At 56.4% G+C, this 15,260-nt stretch overlaps 1 protein-coding gene across 5 annotated transcripts in view; it reads right to left on the bottom strand.

Moving 5' to 3' along the window:
- HDAC4 (histone deacetylase 4) overlaps positions 1 to 12,452 on the bottom strand; it is a 291,648-nt gene extending 279,196 nt beyond the window's left edge. For all 5 annotated transcript variants that reach the window (XM_057551885.1, XM_057551889.1, XM_057551886.1 and 2 more), the window contains exon 1: positions 12,248 to 12,452. The gene's annotated coding sequence lies outside the window, so the exon portion shown is untranslated. The remainder of the gene's footprint in view (positions 1 to 12,247) is intronic.
- Positions 12,453 to 15,260: the final 2,808 nt, after the last annotated feature.

The raw sequence follows: 15,260 nt of genomic DNA on the forward strand, positions 1-15,260 counted from the left end.
TTCCTCATTAAGTGGGGGGTGGCCAGAGGTGAGCAGCTCGAGCCAGCCCAACAGGGATCCCGAGAGGGGCTGACTTTCCCGGTTCACAGAGCTCGCGCGTGTGCACGTCTGCTCGTGTGCATGTGTGCACACGTGTCCTGTGTGCAGGGGAGGGTGCCCTCGCCAAGGCTGCACATCCCAAAACTTAGCCGTGAGCTGAAGAAGATGCGAAGCGGAGCGCACGGGTAACAGACGGCCCAGAGGAGGTCACCCGCTGCAAGGGCTGCCCTGCCCCCGGCACCGGGGCGGCCCTGCCCTCCCAGGCCCAGAGGCCACCTCCAGCTTCCCTCCGCCATACTGGCTGCTGGTTCCTCACACTGTCTGGCAGGGCTCTGCCCGGCAAGGAGCACAGGGCCAGCCACACCAACTTGATGCCCAGGAGAGCCTCCGTCTCCAGCCCCTGTGAAAGGCCCCCCTCCCCCAGAAGGAAAACCTCCGAAGGGGGGTGGTGCAGGTCTGAGGTCCTCTGCCTCTCGCTCTGGCTGGGCCACCTTCCACCCTGGGGGACGTGAGTCTGTACCAGGCCTGCTCCCCCAGCTGTCAGGGTGTCACACTTAATCCTCACAACACGCTCTGACCGTGCAGCAGAGGAAACCGAGGCGGGGGACGGTGGGTAAACGCCACGGAGCAGCTAGGCCGCACCAGGCTGCACCAGGACACGCATCCGGGCCCCTTTCCACGACGCCAAGCCCCTCACCACCCTGCTTTTGTGACCCAGCAGTGCACCCCAGCATGAGGCCTGCGCTTCCCACCTAGGGGTGGGCAGCTTTACTGTGCGTTCCAACTCGTGCGTACACAGAAAGGCAAGGGCTCAAAGCGCCGCCTAGCTCAAACCTAAGTCCCCACCGTCAAGCTACCCGCGCCGGGTGTCAGCTTCCCAGCAGTCAGCTGGGAGTGGTAAGGAGAGCCAAGCCACAGGGGCGCAACGCAGTAGCAGAGAGCATTCAACAGCAGCACAGAGCCCGGCACTAAAGAAGCACCGCAGGACACCGGTGGGAATTCCCAGCCCGGGGGCACGGGAACTAAGCAAGGCCAATGGAGTTTCTTCCCCTTGTGCCGCACAGCAGGTCTGGGAGCCGGGCCCTCCACCTCATCATCTTATCCAACCTGAGCCCGAAAACATCCCTCCACGACAGAAATTCTTGTGCCCACTTTGCAGATGGGAGGACTGAGGCGCAGGGAGACTGAGGCTGTGGAGCCCAGATCTGTCTGAGCCCCTGGCCCCTGCACACGGGCAGATGTTACCGGCGGGGCTCGGCTGACACGCCCTGCACTGTACCTTCTCAGGACACCCCGGCATCTGCCCACCTCTGCCCAGGGCAGGAAAGCTGACGTGGGCTCAGCCTCTCCCCAGAGCATCCTCAAACACCGCACTGGGCCTCTCAGGTTGCCTGGAATCAGCCCTGAGGGCAGCAGGTCAGTCAGCTGGCAGGGCCTAGTCTCCTCTGTCTCGTGGCTCCACTGTCCCCACTCTAAGGGCTTCTCCACGAGACTGTCACATCCTGCGGAGGCAGAGACCAGAGGACTCGCCCTGATGAGCTTCTGTTACCTCTAACCCACCTTGCCAACTGGCCAGCTGCCCCTGACCTCCAGGGCCCAGGGTACAACCAGGAAGAAGGAAATGCCAGGAGACTGGTGGGCCCACGTCCGCTGCCACAGAAGGCCTGGTCAAGGCCTCACCTCCAGACCCTCCTGAGCCCTCTCCTCCTCGGTGAACGGGGACCGGCTCCCTCCAGGGCTGCCGCAGGATTCCGTGAGACGAGGTCTGTGAAATGGTCGGCATGGCCCTGCGCACAGTGGGCCCACACCAAAGGCCATTCTGGAGCTGAGGCCGGGCTGCGGAGAACAAGGGGCCCCATGGAGGGCGCTGCCCACTGGTTCGCGCCTCAGCATCTGTCCCCTCCCTCTCCTTCCCACCACCAGCGACTTGCCTAGGAGGGAAGCTGACTCCCCAGCCAGCCTCTGGAACAGGCGGAGCCACTCAGCGCATTCCATACCCTTGACCAAAGCGACAGTTCAGAGTGGACCAGTGACCTAAGCCAAACCAAGCAAGTGAAGGACGTTTTGCTGAGACGAAGATGCAGTCTCTCCTGGCGGGCAGGAACCAGCAAGTGTGTAGTCCTGCGAGGAGCTGGCAGGGCCATCTCAGGACCAGGAAGCAGACTCTCCCAAGGCAGGGGAAAGAAACAAGATCTTGATGAGGCCGCAGAGGAGCTGGATCAAGCCCTGCCTGAACCCTACATTCACCTGCACTTTCCCAGAAAGCAAGTCAGTCAATTCCCTGCAGCACACAGTGCTCTCTGAACCTGCCATGGAGAGATCCTTTCTAATGGCGAGCTACCAGAAACATCTTCCTGCTCAATACTGAGAGCTGCTCACAAAAAAATCCTCTTAACGTGTAGGTCCCATGATCCCAGGGAGGACACAACCTGATCCTGGCCTGTTTCTCCATCCACCAGAGGCCACCTGATCCTACAACACGGTCACCTGCCCCCCCCCCACATACACACCCACAGAGCCACCCATGGAGGGCTGCGCCCATGGAGTGCCAGAAGCACCCAGCCTGTCCCGTCTCTAAATCCTACACTGCCCTCCTCCCGGGAGCACTGCCCCTTCACCCTGCCACCAGGAGCCGGCCCCAGGTCTCCACCCACGACCTGAGCACTCAGGCCACACAGCTTTCCTCGAGCCACTTACTGCCACGTGGGGCAGCCTTCTGAGGCCGGCTGCAGGTGAGGGGCATGCTGTCCTTAAGGGGCCCTGCTGGTGCTCGATAAACAACAGTGAAGAGGAGGGGAAACGAGCAGACGCGCTACTGGGTTTGTAACACATTCACATCGTCCCAGGACGCCCCCTTTTCTGGACACCAGGAAGCACCAGGACAGCAAAGACGGTGCGAAATGTCCCTCACCCCCGTTCACGGATCACCCTGGCGGCGGGACCTCAGCACCTCCGACCAGGGACGAATCACCAGCAGCCACGGCCCAAGTGCAGCAGGGCAGCCGCTGCCCCGTCCAGGCCCCGCGCGCCGGGCGCCTCACACGCAGGGCAGCGCGCTCGGAGCTGAGGGCGCTCCGTGCACAGCGGAAGGGATGCTGCTGAGCTGTCAAGAACGGGGTCTCTGTGAGCTACGGAGAGTGCCGACGAGGACAAACACAGAAAACAACTCGCTCCCAAGCGTGACTGAGCTCCTTCGGGGAAGCACTCACCTGGCTGTGACTTCAGCAGACGCAGGCGCGGGGGTTAGGGTCAGGGACTCCCGCAGTTACGTAACAGCTGCCAGCCCTCCCCTTGCAGACAACATCCCACCTGAGACCTGCCCGCAGAAATGGGGAGAGGGGCCGAGCCTCAGGGACCGGCTCGCAGGCCCACCACCCCATTTCGGCCTCCAGCGGGGAGCCCTCCTCCCATCCTCCTGAAGAGACAGGCAACACCTGCCGGGTGAGGTCACGGTGAAGCGGAGCTCTCAAGCCCAGCCTGCCTCAACACCCACGCTCTGCCCTCGGCACCCCCGAGCCTCGGAAAGCAAAGCACCTATGTCTGCAGAAACCCTCTCGTGCACGGCAGGCCAATCAGCGCCACGATAAACAGAATTAACACGTCCACAAGCTAGACCCTTAGCCCCACACACGTAAGGCAACCCGAGGAGCCACAGGAGAGGAAGGCCCTGAAACGAGAGCAGAGGCCCACCTCACGCCTCCTTCTCTTTCAGCTCTGTCCCCTCCTTACTTCGAGGAATTCTGAAAATCATAGCTCCGCCAAAATGCAACCCACATTTGGATGAACACAATCCCCTCCGACACAGGAAGACATTCTCATTCGGGGAAGGATTTAGGGGATGCGTTTTAACACCACTGTTTGTTAACTCCAAATCCCAAAGGCCCCGGGAGGTGAGATGGGTGCCCCCCCAGTGGGGCCGACCCCACCCGAGGCTCGGCCGCGGGGGCAGAGGAGGCCGCCCGCAGCTGCCTGGCCCAGCCCGTGCTCCTTGGGGGCTCTCAGCAGAAACGACACTGAGGACGTCGCAGGTCGACTGCCGCCCAGGCTGACGGCGGCGGGCGGGCGGGGAGGGGGCGGGAAGCGGCAGGGGATGCGCTCAGGCTGCTGCAAAACTGGCCAGACCTGGACCATAAAAGTGAAAGGAAAACAAGGCGCTCGCGAGGAAACAGAATTAGGCACTTAAGTGCCCCCGTGACGTGTCCTTCAATGGGTCCCTCCAACCCAGAGGGCCGGGAAGGAATTACACCACAGCCCCTACGCTGGCAAAGGAAGGTGCTTCCAAAGAATGGGACTGAAACCTCCTCTTGTGGCCTTTTCAGTGCAAAATCCTCTGTGAATTTTACAGCCGTGAGGGTCTTGATCCACTGTGGCGCTTCCCGACCGCTTCTTTACGACTCTTCGTAAAGGTCCCCGATGGCCGAGCGCCGCACCCCCGGGGGGTGGTTACACTCTTAATTTTCCCTCGTCAACCACAGGCCCCTGCCCTGGAGAGTCGTAGGCCCCGGGGGACAACTCCACTGCCACCCCCAGTGTCCAGGGCCCCAGAGGTGGGGTGCGGGCAGGCTCAGCAGGCCCCTCTGACCCCGCAGCCCTCGTGGGGCTGGAATGCCAGCTCTGCGGGGAGCCCTGAGCAGCACCTCGGAAGACCTACACCCGCCAAATTGCTCATCGCCCTTCACCGTGTTCTGCCGGCCTGCTGGGGTCCCGCTTCAGCCAAGGCACCCAACGACACAGTGTCTGCCAGGAAAGCCCCTGCGGGGGGCTCAGAAGCAGGTTTTCACTCCTAATGGAAGCTGGCTCAAGCCCCTTCCAGAATGTTCCCAACACTGACCCCCCGGGGTCCGAGTCCTGACAGCTACTCTAAGGAGTCCCAGATCTAGAAGGGGGCTCTCAGTCACACTGGCGGAAGTAAGGGAGGGAGGGAGGAAGGAAGGAAGGAAGGAAGGGCCACCTCACTTGAGGATGTGGAACCGGGACCTCCAGCCCCCCGTTGCTGTGGGCAGCCCTAGCTTCTTGCCAGAGCCTGGGGGACAGCGCCACGCTGCAAGCACACGCTCCAGAGAGGGGCCGGCTGGGCCACAGGCCGCAGGGGCCTCGACCAGTTTAGACCAGCAGAGGCCAGGCACGTGGCACCTCGCGGGAAAGAGCGAGCACAGAGGGTCAGAAGCCTCGATCGCACATAAGCAGCCTGCACACACGTGAAGCGGCAACGCAGCCAGCCTGTCTGTCGGTCCGGCTCATCCCTCCTCCCGCGCTGCGGCCCTGGAGCCCTCAGGGCCGGGCCACCATCCGGCCCGACGGCCTTTCCACCCTGCGGCAGCCCCGCTGCTCCGGCTGAAGAGGACCACGCTCCACTCCCAGCCCTCCTGTCTTCCCTCATCTGAGCCTGGCTCCTCCGCCCCTGCTGCCCGCCACAGGCCCCCTGCCCCCCAGCCTCCCACGGCCTGGTGCACCTGTGTGTGGTTATCCCCACGCCTACCCCGTCCCCCCCGACGTCTAAGCTCCTTGCGGCTCAGGGCTTCCTGCCCGAGACCGGGCCACAGGGCCCGCCTCTGCCCGCCCCAACACGGGAGCATCTGTGCAACTCCTCCGCTCTCACGGAAGACTTCCTACATGCGTGAGGTGCGGGCTTGGTATTTGCAAAATTATAACCGACCAATCAGAAACGTTTAAGAGACAGGCTCCCTACCACCGCCGCCGCCACAGCTCCGCCACCGAAGACAGGCCGGTGGGAGCGGCGGGGGGAGGGGGGGGGGCACCTAAATTTCTCTTCCCAAGTTTGCGGAAGACCCGCCGCAGCCAACAGCGCCACGCGAACCAGCTGATGGTCGCTCCTGCGAGATCACACAGCTCCGCCAACCACGGGCAGGACGGCACTCCCACCAGGGAGGCCAGCTCAAGGTTTCCAGGCCCTAAGAGCTGCCCAGCCATCGCAAGCTCAAACATCGACCCAGCAAAAGCGCTTGACCCACGCAGACAGAATACCTCATAAACAACAGTAAACTAACACAGCCTGACATGCGCATTTTTAAACAGAGCGGACTCCAAAATGTTTACAGACACGACCATAGGAAGGTATCATGTTAAAACTATGAGGTTAAATAAGAAATGATTAAATAACGTCATTAATTCCAATTTGAAACAAGCAGGGGAGCGCGCCTTTAACACAAGCAGTGGCTGGCCACCTGGAACACTGGCACCCTGGGCGGTCCAGCCGAGGGCCGAGCCCTGCGCGCTGGCTGGGCCGCACGCACAATGGCCCCATTTGCCACTTGACGGCTGGGTGTTTAAGGCCCTTCTTCCTCTCGTTCCTCTCTGCATCACAGAACCCACTTCAGTTGTATTAATTGCAGCTACTTAAAAGCACATAATCTCCAAAATCAGAACCAAGATGTTCCCAGATTGAGGCAGAAAGGAAGCAGGCAATTTCCAGAGCACAGGCAGATACCCAGAAGGTGCTATGAGGCCAGAGGACCAGTCCACATCCAGGCCCTCCTCCCAAGGCCTTCGCTGTGCCGTGCATCCAGCCACACATTCATTCATTCATTCAGGCACTGCCAGGCACTGGGCACAAAGCAGGCGGGAGGCCCTCACGGCCCCTCCACCCCGTGAAGCCCCCCTGCTGGTAAGAGAGGTGACATTAAACCACTAATGTCGCAATGAGCTACTGAAATTACACAAGCAGATCCTGTTGGGAAGGAGTAAAAAGGATGTGAGGCCACGTTTAACAGGGGACCAAAGGCTGAGCTTGGATTGAGGCATCAGAGAAGACAGAGATGAAGAGAGGAAGTTCCAAGAATTGGAAACAGTGTGTGCAAAGGCCCTGGGGCCAAAGGGGGCTTACAGAGAGCAAGGAAGCAAAGCAGGTAGGGGCTGAAGTTCAGTGAGCAGGACAGGTGCTATCAGACGAGGCAGGCCTTCCAGGATCCTAAGACATGACAGGGTTTTGAGCATGGTAATGACAGGTATGGCTCTGCCTTGGTCAAGACCACTTAGGCGCCATCGGCAGCACAACCTGGGCCAGAGCCCGCCCAGACCCAGGAGGCCAGCACTGCCTTGGAGAGCTTACCAGAGTCAGAGAAACAAATCCCCAAAATTCTTCCAGTGTTAAGCATATGTATTAACTTACCAAGGACTTGGTTTTCCTCCTTTATAAATACTGGGGTTGAAGAGTATTTTCCCCCCATGGAAATATCAGCCTTTTTAAAAAAAGTATTATTATTAAAAAGTCACACAGGCTTACAGAAAAATTTATACAATACCAACGTGTACAAAAAGACAATGAAAGTCACTCACATCCCGTTTTCCTGACACCCCAGAAGGCCACTGTTATCACTTTAGAGACCCAAGTTCTTAAAAAACAGAAGGGGTGGGTTCTGTTCCGGACCTGCTTTTTTCACTTAACACACTGCACACTTCTGCTGACCTTTGAGCCTGTGCATAGATTTCCACAGGATGAAAATACCACAATGTATTTAATAAGTATCACCTTCATAAATAATGTACCAATAACATCCTGTACGTATCTGGATATCCATGTGCTTATCACACCCCTTCCTAAAAATAAATTCCAATAAGTAGAATTGCTGGAACAAAAGGAATGACCATTTAAAAATCTGACACATAAAACTTTTCTGGAGAGTAACTAAATAATTAATAATTAATAATAGCCCAAACTTATATTGTGCTTACTGTGTGCCAGGCCCTATTCTAAACACTTTCTGTGTATTAACGTATTTAAATTTTACAAAACCCATGTAGGTTAAGAATTATTATTATCACCACCAACGGGCGCCATCAAACTTAGCCTATGCTAATATGGTGGGCATAAAAAAATCTTTCAGCTAAATCTCTTTATTAGTAAAGCTAAGTCTTTTTTATTATTAGCCACTGGGATTTGCAGATTTATGTGCTTTGCTCATCATGCAAGAGGGATGCTCATCCTTTTCTTATTGGTTTGCAAAAGCTCTTTACATATTGACTATTGAGCGTATATAGGCATAATACGTTGTAGATTTTTTTCTCTCACTGTCACTTAACCTCACTTATGAAGTCTTTTGACAAAGAGAATTTTCTTTAATTCTTATACTGTTAAATCTGTCGATATTTTCTTTAAAGTTTCTGGCTTGGTGTTAAAGGAGAATGGATTAAGTCAGTGATTTTTCAAAGTTTCTGAAACTTTCTTCCAAGATAATCCTACAGACAAGCGTGAAGGCCAGCCTACTCTGGCTGAAGTGGACATGGGGTACCAGGTGCCCTCCACTACCCTCACCTGCCCCCATGAAGCCTTAGGAGAAGATCCAAGTATGGGACACAGCCAACCCTGGCCGACAGGATTGTTCAGATCCTTTCCAGTTCTACAAGGCCACACACAGCACAGAGAACAGCATGAGAAAGCCAGGATTATTTCCCAGACCCTACTGAAACCCAGAATCACCTATGACAGCTCCGACACCACCCAATGCAACACTAAACCTAAAAGGTATTCCAAACTGTCCTCTTCTCAAAGAGGCTACACTCTCCCAAACACCTCGATGGGCAATGCTGAACTTCAACTTCAAGACCGTCAGGGGCCCGGAAGCGGAGGCACGGAAGAGAGAGAATCAACATTTGGGACTCAACACAGCAAGGGGTACCAGATGCTGCATTTTCACATCTGTCTCAGGTTCCTCCTGTGCAAGATGGGTGTGGTAGCAGCCCCCTCCTGAGGCTGTGGAGAGAGAGAAATGGGCAAATACTTATGACAGCTTGTAGCCCCAAGTATGTGCTCATTAAACAGTAGTACTGGTCTATGTTACATTTACAGTTGACCCTTGAACAGCCTGGGGGTAAGAGGCGCCGACCCCCCACACAGTAGAAAACCTGAGTTATCAGTCAGCCCTCCGTATCCACAGTTCCACGTCCCAGATTCAATCAACCACAGATGGTACAGTACTACAGTACGAATTGAAAAAAGTGCACAGATAAGTGGACCTGCACAGTTCAAGCCCATGTTGTTCAAGGGTCAACTGTATGAATATCATGATCTCCTCACCAGGAAAGAGGAAAACGAGTCTGGTTTCCACATCTGCTGCTACAGAAGCTGATCTGTCCCCACGGTGATGTGGAGGGTCGCTGTGGAGGCAACCTGTGTCGGGCCCTGGTGCTTCCTCCCGGGGAAGTGAGGAGAAGGCACGTCAGTCAGAAGAGGCAGCAGAGGGGCCACCCGCTGCCTAAACAGGTCCACCCGCCCCCGCCTCCTCGCTCACACAAGCCCAAGCGGAGAAAACGACCTTACGAACAGAACTCGCTGATCCCAGATCGGCGATGCTTCTCCCAAAAGAAACGTTGAGTGAACACACGCTGCTAAGGTGTGTGAAGACGCAGCGTCACTTCTGACACGGGGCCCCTCGTCTGACTTGAACCAGAGATGCTGTGCCTTCCTCTAAGTCAAGGCCAAAAGCCCTGAGCCCACTGCACACCAGAGCACACGCTGACTGACAGTCTTGAGACTGAAACCAAGCCCCCTCCAGACTGGCTCCCTGGCCCCCACCCCAGGACCAGCGGGGGCTGCAACCACCAGGGCAGGAACTCGCTCCCTGCCTAGAACAGCGGGGGCTCAGGCTCAGCTTCTCAGGCCGCGGAGTGAGCGGGCATCCACAGAGGCTGGGCAGGCGTAGACCCCCCGCTGCACAGGCAGTGATTCTGGTCCAGGGACCCAAAGCCCGGCCACAGCCCGTCGCCCCACGACCCCCAGTGGCAGTTGTCTCCCGTCCTCTGCATCTCCCTCGCTCCCTCCCTCCATCAGGTACCAATCTATTTCTCACGGCAGCTTCCGAGTGATGAAAGCCCCGGCGTTTTCAATAGAGAACGGTACGGACGAATTCTCCAGGAGTGATGAAATGTTTCTTCTGCTCTGGCAATTAAGACGGCAGAAAGTCGCCTTTCCTCGGGTGCCACCCCCAACATCAAAGGATGAGAATTCAAAGCTATTCATGCTGCATTGAAACCTCACAATGCAGCTGGAAAATGGAAGTCGATTACTGGACATAAATATGCAGTAGTTAAAAGGAAAGAGTTATAACGAAATTCAACTGCAGCAACCCCACAATGTGTGGAAAGTTCCAGAACTGGAGTCCTCCTGGGAAACATCAAGAGGGGCATCCTTAGAAAGCAGGTTTCTGACCACTGAGTCAAGATCTGCGCTCAGGTGGCACATGGCCTGGGCGCCATGTTGTTTTGTCCATCTGGCTCCAGCAACAGGCCCCAAGGCCTCTGAGAACATGGCATTGAGAGATTTTTATTTTGCATGGCTGTGAAGCTGCTGACCACAGAACATTCTCTCTTGGCTCAGGGCTACTAAGGCCACATCTGTCCTTGGTCCCTAGGCCTCGCAGGCCTCCATGCAGACCACAGTCATCCACCCCCCCACACACCCCCAGCCCAGGGCTCTCCCAGGGGCACTCTTGCTGCCAGCTCCCCTCGAAGGAGAAAGAACTAACCCTAAAGAGGGCAGTGTTACATCTGCCTGCCGCACAAATCCTTCTTTTCTAATTGATTACTGCTCTCTTTAGGAAGGTATGTGATCTTTAAAATAAAAGCCCAGAACACAGAAAGCTACAGAAGTCTAACAATGTGTCAGGGTGTGTGTTTTTAAGGCAGGAAAATACTTCCCTCCCACACAAATGTGAGTTCTGGGGAAAGATGCCACAGATCCAAGGGAGTAGAATATCTGGGAAAGCTTGATGGGTCTTAAAAATAGATAATTGAACACAGATTTTAGAATTCTCAGGAGCTACCTGGAAAAAAAAAAAAAAAAAGAAATCTCACATATTTTTGATATCCAAAACTCCATTCTGATGAAACTTCTAAGAGGGTGGCATTTTGCATTTCCAATTATAATAGAGTAATTGTGTTGCCATAGTTACTGCAAAATTCTGCAATAACTTTTGTTGCTTTGTAATTGCTGTAGTGTATATTTGTGTACAAGCAGCTGAGTTTTGTTAATTCAATCCCTCTCCCTCACTCCCCACCCTGCCCGCCCAATCACCATCACCACCTTTCCTGGCCCCATCCAAAGCACAAAATTATCAGAAGCAACTCAAACTCCAAGCAACCACCATCATATCACAAAAGAAAAAGTGAAACCAGGCCAAGGTGCAAACCCACCAGTATCCCCCCCAGTCTTGCTGGGCTGGCGCTGGGCGAGGGCTGTTTACATGTTTACTCCCAGACCTCCTGTGCCTAGGTGGTTTGTGGGAATAAACAGAAAAGCCTGAGTAGAGAAAAGAAGGGCAGCAAAGTAACTACACAGGCCCTTTCCTCCCTCACCGAGGGCAGGCAGAGCTGCTGCAAGCAATTAGGTAGGTCTCTACAGTAATGCAATTAGGATTTAGTTAAGAAAGTCATTAGTTTTAAAATAACTTGAGTTTAATTTATGCAACACTTTATTTGAAAATTGTGTCACAGCAGGTCAATTTACAATATGCAATAAAGAAAACATTCATATCAGCTGCTGCAAGTTATTACAAATTTTTGATGTGCATTAAATGAGTACACTGGGTTCCACCCCCGGCCTTTCCAACTGATACGCACGATCTCCTGCTATAACAGTGTCAAATAATTCAACGCTAAATGTAAATACGAGATAATTTCCTTCTAATTCCATGGTGTGTGCTTGCAATGCCGGGAAACGCGGCTCCCGTCATCTGTGCAGGACGGGGCCGCAGCTCGGCCTGTGGGAAGCCTACGGGCACCCACTCGGGTCGTGGACACCCCCACCCCTGCCGTTCCGGTCCGGGGCACACACCAGGCGACGGCGCATCCCGCCCGCCAACCCCGGGAGGGACGTTTTTCTGCAAACTCACAGCCTCGACAAAGTTACATAAACGGTGCCCGCCGGGCTCGGGAGCCCCCGGCCCACCTGCCGAGGGCTCGGCCTGGACCGGTGCGGGCGCCCGGGGCCCGCCGGCCGTCCTGCCCCCGCCCCGCGGCGGCCCTCGCCGGCCGGGGCTGCAGGGGAAGGTCCGGGACGGGCTCCGGCTCAGCTCCGGACACCCGCGGGCCGGCGCCACGCGCGACCTGGGCGCACGGGCCGGACCGGGCCGGCCGGGCGGACCCCGGCGTCCACCTGCCGGGCCGGGCGGCGGGGGCGTGGAGGCCGGCGGGCGGCCTGCGGGCGGGCGGGGGGCGGACAATGGCCCGCGGGCCGGGCCGGGGCAGCGCTTACCGCGGCGGCGGCGGCGGCGGCGGGCGCTCTAGCCCAGCGCGGACGCTCCGAGCCGCATCTCCTCAGCCTGCGCCGCCACCACCACCGCGGGCGGCGGGCGGGCGCTCGGGCGGCGGCGACAGCGGGGACGCGGCCGCGGCGCGCCGGGCCCAGGCGGCTGAGGCGGCGGCGCGGGCGGGCGGGCGGGCGCGCGGGCTCGGGCGAGGCGGCGGCGGGGACGGTGCTCCGCGGCGGCGGCCCCACAACCTCCCCTCCTCATTCACAAAAAATTGACCCACGTTGAACCATGATGCTGCTCCCCCCGCCAGCACCGAGCCGAGCGCTGATAGGCCAACCCCGACGCCCGTCAGCCGCCCTGGCCCCTCCTCCCCGCTGGCGGCCCTGCAGCCATTGGCCGCGGCGGCCTTGCATCACCTCCCCTCGCGGGCCCCTCCCTCCCGCCCGGTTTCTAATGAAGAGCTCGTCAATTACGGCTCGGCCCCGCCCTCCGCCCGCCCTCCCCGGGCGCCCGGCCGCCCTTCCATTGGCCCGCTGGGGCCGCGGGTACAGCCCCGCTTGCGCCCGCCCCTCGGCCCGCGGCAGCCAACCGCCAGGCCAGACGCCCTACGAAAGGCAGGGATGCTCCACCCCCGCCCGCCTTCCCGGCCCCGTCCCGATCCCCATTGGCTACCGGAGCTGCCAGTCCCAGGGGCGGGGCTATCAGAGGACGCGCCAGGCGCCAGCCGCTGGGCGCTTGGCGGTTGAGAAAGTGCAGGGAGCCTGGTCGGGTGATGACTGTAAACACGGGCCCTGGCGAGCCCCACTCGCAGCCATCAGAGAGCTGCCCCACTCCGGCCCATTGGTCAGGGCTGCGTGCCTGTGCGCCTGCTTGGCCCAGGCCGGGGCGCGGGCTGAGGCGGGGAGCCGGTAGGGCCCGGCCGCGGCCTCCATCTTGGGTACTGGCAGTGGTCACGTGGTACTGCCTGCTCCCGGAGACGCAGGGGCGGTGCGAAGGGAGAGTGCGCAGGCGCGGCGGGCTCCGCCCTGCCCCGCGGCGGGAACGCGGCCTTTGGGGTGGGGGGCCGGTCCGGTTGGCCTTCCCGGCGGGCGTGGGGCGGGCGCAGTGCGCCTGCGCCAGCGGGAGGGCCCGGTCTGCGCGAGCGCGCTGTGGGCGCGAGTCCGAGTCCGAGTCCGAGTTCCCCGGCCCGGGGCGGCGGCGAAGGTCGGCCGCTAAGGTGGTCCCAGCCGCGTCCACGCTGCGCGGGGCTCCCGGCCGGCCCGTTCACCCCCAGTGCTCAGCATTTGAAAGGTGCTGTGCTAAGTGACCGTGTGGTCCCTCGCCATGCCCCTCGGAGACCTGTTGGGCCGTCCCCCCGGAGGGCGTGGTGGGGTCTCCGGTGACCACCCCCCTGGCAATTCTTTTTCCAAGGGGGTGTGACGCAGCCTCCCAGCCTCGGGGCGCCTAACGCTTTTCAGGATCCCGTGTGTCCACCGAGTGGGGAAAGCGCTGACTGCGCGGAGTTGTGATGCCCATGGAGCAGCCCGTCCTTAGTGTCAGACCTGCGGGGGGACAGCCCTGCGGGGGGCTCGTGGAGAATGTAGTCTCCGGAGAATAAAAGACTAGGGCAATGGTGTTCAAACTGCGGCGCTCTGGAACTGTTTTGTTTGTTTATAAAACACTTCCTTGAATAAAAGTGCTGTATGGGATCTACGTTTTAAATTGAAATGGTTCTAGAATTAATTTGCTTCCATGAAACTTGATACCGTTGCAGGAGACTGGAACCTCAGGATGTTTCACACCACTGCTCAAAAATCTTGAGATTTAACAGCCAAATTTTGTTAAATATGTTGTCTCTTAACTAAAGCTGCTTCTTTCCCAGAAAGCAGAATATGGGGAGCTCATTTAAGAACTGCATCCCAGGGTGTTTTTTCCCTCAGATATACAATGTTCTTGCTTGACAGGCTCTATAACATGAACCCAGAGACCAGAATTGTACTGAAAGCGATAGGCAGGCAGGCCAAATAGAACACGAACATTACTTATCTTGAGAACTTGGTCATGAAAGAAGAAAACGCGGTGGAGAAACTTCCAGAAGTGAGGAGGTTATCAGAAATTGCTGGGTTAAGGGAGAGTCCTGATCTGAAACCCTCTTCTCATTGTTACATCGAGAAAAAAGGCACTGATAAACCTTCATCACTGATTGACTTAAACTTGAGCATTTACAAATTTCACGGCCCAAGTGCTTTTTCAGAAGAGAAAAGTAGAAGCAATTCTGTTTTAATAAAAATCACTGCTTTGTGTTATCTTCTTTTGTTCTGTAATAAGGAATTGTTGATTTTTTTAAGTTCTCCAAAACTTAAAAGTCAGATCGGAGAGTAGGCCAGTTTAATTATCGATCTTAAAATAATCCTAGAGGCAAACAGAGCTGAAACCTGATGGAGTATCTGACAAAGTCGACCTGTAGGATGCCGGCAGAAATGTGAGATTCCTTATTGTGAGGGCCTTTCCTTTTAGAAATGAGCAGAGATTAATTTTAATATTCTTGATCAGTGATTCTTGGAGGAAAAAATGTGGTTATGTGGGTTTAAATACTATTTTCAAAAGGAAAATGGACAATTTTGCAATATGTATAATATCTTGAAATAAGTAATGATTAGAAAACCTTGGGCATTCTAAGTAGAAATGCCTAAGATAGCTTAACTTTGAAGCAAATAAATGATGAATTGCAGATTTTTAAAACAAAGACATAGCTGAAGAAAATGACCACTAGTGACCTGGCCAATGATGGAAGCAGTACGCTTACCAATTTTTCATGGAAGGTGAAATAAGGTCGGTGGCTGAGAAACATTTAGATGATAAAAATTAAGGTACAAAGTTATTTCACAGATTATTCAGTGTGTACAACAGTCAGGAGAAAATACAGGAGAAATACTGCTTGTACAGCTAGTAAAACTCAGTTAACGAGAACAAAATGAGAGAGACGCGCCTGAAGAAAAAGGCCCGTGAAGGAGGAGTTCTGGGATGTGGATCGTA

Source organism: Balaenoptera acutorostrata, chromosome 8, assembly GCF_949987535.1.
Source record: "Balaenoptera acutorostrata chromosome 8, mBalAcu1.1, whole genome shotgun sequence".
NCBI classification, from domain to species: domain Eukaryota; kingdom Metazoa; phylum Chordata; class Mammalia; order Artiodactyla; family Balaenopteridae; genus Balaenoptera; species Balaenoptera acutorostrata.